Genomic DNA, 5,000 nt, shown 5'->3' with positions numbered 1-5,000 from the left:
CGATTCGTATTTTTCATATAGAAATCTCTGATCAACGATAGAACAAGATCTGTTTTGCATCATATCTAACTGTTCGGACCGAAGAAGTAATGTCACTCGATTATTATCAAACTGACTGCAATCTTTTTCTGTCCGTGAGGGTCCCACCAGAGCGCCTTCTACTTCTAATAGGCCATGAACTAGATCAGAATCATTCTCAACGAATCTATAAGAAGTGATCCAATTTTTTTCATCAGGTCCGGGTGAAGACCAAAGATCTTGAGCGACCGATCCGGCAGAACAACTCAAAAGATAAAGAAGTATCGTTAATTTCTTCATGCTCGTTCCAAGTTCGAAGTACCATTTGTACAAATAAGAATCCCCTTCTGATCTCTTCTTCATATAGATAGATATAGGATCTATGGGGCAATTACTTAGAAGTACATTTTGTGCAACAGCCCTTCCTATCTGATAGAAAAGGATCCCATGATCCTGAACCGATCTTACCTGGGATCGCAAATCCCAAGTTTGTCTATGAAGAGCTAATCTAATTGTATTAGTTTCTATAATTGATTTCTTCTGTGTAATACTAATTGATAGGGCCTCATTGATAAGTGCTACAAGATCTCGTACATTGGAACCCATGGTTATGGACCCCAATCCGTTAGTATGGAACATTTTCTTTTCCAAGTGAAATCCCCTAGTATATGAAAGAATGAAAAAGTGCTTTCGTTGTTGCGGAATAAGAAGCCTTCGTATCTTAATGCATGTATTTAATTTATTCGGAGCTATTAGAGCGGGATCCACTTTTTGGGGAATATGAGTCGAAGCAATAACAAGAATATTTCTAGTGGAACATCTTTCACAATCTCTGGAGAGATAGTTCTCTAATAGACCGAGGGATAAGTAATTCGACTCATTCATATACAGATCATGAATGTTTGGAATCCATATTATGCAAGGAGACATTGCTTTTGCTAATTCGAATTGAAAGGTGATATCAAATCGGTCTATTTTCGGCGTCATATACATAGTTAGCAGCTCCGTATCAAGGTCATCATCAATATCGTCACTATCATCAATATCGATATCGTCACTATCATCAATATCGATATCGTCACTATCACTATCATCAAAATCGATATCATCAATAAAATAATCTTTAGGCTTGTCATCCGGGAACTTGTTCGGAAATACCGTAATGAAAGGAACATAGGGGTTTGTCGCTAGGTATTTGACCAAATAGGATCGTCCAGTTCCTATAGAACCTATCACTAAAATACTCCTAGAAGGGGATAGGGCTAAGCGGAGCGAAAAGGGTTTTCCATGAGATGGGAAATGAAAACTATTAGCCCCACACGAGGTTTGTGAATAAGTAATTGTCTGATAATGAGCAAGGAATATCCGTCTTTCTGCTAAACAGGATCCATTGAACTCATAATTCATTATATACTTGTCAACTAAGTATCGTAAGTAAATTGATCCCGGTTGTTCAATCATTTGATAACCAGAGTCATTCTTTGATAAATGATCACTATGAGTCAGACTCAATAGAATTTGATCAATCCTTTTTTCTGTCGTTAAGGTGGAGAACTGAACCAAGAATTCTCTTTCTTCATCATCAATCGAATCACTGTTCGCGACCCAGGATTCTATTTTCTCATCAATCCAATCACCGTTCACCTTTTTTCTTTTTCTTATCAATGAATGGATCTCTTTACTTGTACGACTTAGATGTCTCGTATTTCTCGAAAAAGTGATTCGATTGATGGGATTTGGTATGATACTTATGAGATTGATGGGATTTGATATGATACTTATGAGATCGATGAGATTGATATTCAAATATTTCTTCCTAGAACGTATTGATTTGACCCCACAAGCGACCAATAGCATGTTGCCACCAAAAGCAAAACCCCGTATTTCTTCCAGAGAATCTCCTAATTGTTTCAGAACAACTAGAAAGAGATTCTTTAACCAGAAAGAATTCAGTTCAGATGTAGGATACCCATCCAAAAGTTTTCGCAACTCAATCATGTATGATGGAATCATCAAAGATTTGATCTTTTCTAACTCTGTCTGTAACTCACTAGAGGCTTGGGAAACAAAGAGAAGATGTATACGAACGAGATATCCAGCAACAAGAAGAAGGGAAAAGATTGAATAGAGGAACTCCAACTCCCGAGCATTTGTTGATCTCAGATGTGTCCATATCAATGGAACGGGTGACTCATTATTTCGATGAATCATTTCTTCGGACAGAAGAAGATTCTGTAAACACTCCCTCGAAATCTCACTTATCAGACTCAAAATCTCACTTATCAGAGTCCATTGTGGAAGAATCTTCTGAGGAATTGGCCATGATATATCTGATCCATGCATAATATCATGAAAAATGGATACAAATTTGTGACTGCTACTTAGTATCGACAATGGGTCTGAAAAAGTATCTAAAAGGGTGAAATTTAGATATTTGCACTCTGTCAAAGTAAGGAACCATGGCATATATGTTTGGAACGGATTCCATTTTGTTTGGAACAGATTCCATTTTGAGAGATTTGAAAAAGCACTATCTCGTTGAAAGGTTCTATACATCTGCCGTTTCTCAACGCATTTCTTTAGAGAAAGACTCCGTTTTTTTTTCCTCTTTCCGGATGGTAAATATTTCTCAGAACATGGAGTGTGAATCAAACCCATGTTTGAATTGAAACTGAGATACCGATGCAAGTTCTTCCCTTCTGAATCAGATAGATTCATATCTGAAAGAGGCTGACAATAAGTTCTTCCAAAATTGACTCTTTGTTTCTCTGTTAGAGGTGTTGCAGAAATGTCTGCGATCGAGTAAATAGCTCTACGAACGAATGGCTCGGATCGAATTGGAAAACGGAAAGATTTGTACAAGTTATACGTTTTGTCACCACTTTGTGGAAAATCTTTAGGTATGAATATGTTAGATACCTGTGACTCGATTGGTGAAATAGTCTCTCTCTCCAAAAAAATATGTTTTTTTTTACCGACGCACGAAGAAAATATTTTGTTGCGAATGAACAAGGTAGTGAGGAATTGTCCATATGTAAGATCATAATTATTGATACGGGTCTTTTCCACATAAAAAGGGAATCTTTTGTTACAATAGAACCAGAAGTGATTTGGATCATTCAAGAATCGAAGTCGATTTGCTTTATAAAAAGAAGATATCAATGAACTTCTATGAAATGGTTTCACGGGATTCAGCCAATTGTCTCGATCATGGAATATCATTGAGAAATAGGAATCCGTGTTATCAAAGGATTTCCTGCGATTATTTCTAGTATAGAATGAGTCAATCATCCACTCTGGTATCTTTTTGAACAAAAATGGTAATGTTGTTCCTCCATTGATAAAGAATTCCGGTCTTTGGGAAGTATCATGATCATCCAATAAGAAGGGTTTCAATTTATTCAAATGAACGATTTGAACACCTATTGATTCTAACAACTGATTGCGGAGTTGATCATTCGGACCTTTCAATTCACGGATGTGGATCTCGGACCTATGAATGGGGATATTCCCGATACTCACAAAGAAAAGGGGAAGTGACTTGGACAAAAAGGGAAGTGACTTGGACAAAAAGGGAAGTGACTTGGACAAAAAGAAACGAAGTGACTTAGACAAATTTTGTTTGTCGATAGCCTCGGACCAATCAATCGAATATTGATTAATACGTAACCGATCGAACACTACTTGAAAACGGTTCTTCTGTTCAGAAACGAAATGTTCCAAATGTTCCTGGAAATTCTTGCTCTCATTGGACCATTTGTATCTATATACATCAGGATCCCGATTCATGGATCTCTCGGTTCGAGAAAAAAGAGGATCAAACCATTTCTTCTGACTCTTTTTCAAATTCGATAAATGTTGGTTGATCGTATATTTCATTATAGTTATATGATTCAGAGTATCATTTCCTATTTGATCCCTTTGAATTCCATATTCGAAGTTGCGATCGGATCTATTCATTAAAAAGAATCGATTAGATACATTTCTTATGTACCCATAGGTGCTATATTGGATTTGAATCAGATTTCGGATCAATCTATATTGATTGACTGCCTCCATTATGTTGTTGCTAGCAAATACCGCTGTTTTTAGTTTTGGATCTTCCAAATCATTCCCGCAGTAGATCCGGACCGATTTTTTTCTGATCCTTCGATAAAAAGATTCATTCTCTTCATAAAAAAGAGGAGGTAGAACCAATAAAGATTTCTTTTTCGATTCATCTCTGGAGTTGAATACCTCATTCAAGAATTTTTTTTGATCCAACCCGTAGGAATCAATAGAAAAGGCAAATCCCCTATGATACACCAGATCCGGCTCGGTTATTGATAGAGTGAATAGATCTGCCATTTCTTGAAATCTCTCTTCTGATTCAAAATCGTGGTGTAACGTGTATCCCCTTTTGTTCCGGTCATGGAATAGATGAAATAAATCAAAAAATGGATTTTTGTTCAAGAATGAAATCTTATTGGAACTGTCCATATCCGGTTCATCCTTCGGAACCATATCACATCCCGGATCTGATGAAATAGGATGAATTGAGACGGTATTTTGTAAATACATAATTATCTTGAATATATCAACCATTTCTTTATTTTCCAATCGCCTGGAAGGGACAAAAGAAACATCTTGTTTTTTCTTCAAAAATTTCTGATCTCTAGTGGACCTCTCAATAGGATTCGAACCCAGATGAAGTTCTGACCATCTGTCAGAGAAAAAAGAACGAATTGATCTTGTAGGATTCCCAAGAAATTCTTCGATTTCTTCCGGAAGCAGATGATTATTCATCTGCTTCTCACGTTCCGTGAATAGCCGGGACATTGAGGAAGATCCAAAAAGGCATTTCGGGAATCGATCTGATTCTATCTCTGTTCGTTCCGTTTGAAGAAAGGAAGGATCCCAAAGAATCGATCTTTCTTTTAGTTGCTGAATGTCTGTTTGATCGATCAATGTGGGATATTCTGAATCCTCATTTCTAATGGAAT

Source organism: Musa acuminata, unplaced genomic scaffold, assembly GCF_036884655.1.
Source record: "Musa acuminata AAA Group cultivar baxijiao unplaced genomic scaffold, Cavendish_Baxijiao_AAA HiC_scaffold_191, whole genome shotgun sequence".
In the NCBI taxonomy this organism is placed as follows: domain Eukaryota; kingdom Viridiplantae; phylum Streptophyta; class Magnoliopsida; order Zingiberales; family Musaceae; genus Musa; species Musa acuminata.
Note: the sequence above shows the minus strand (reverse complement) of the source record.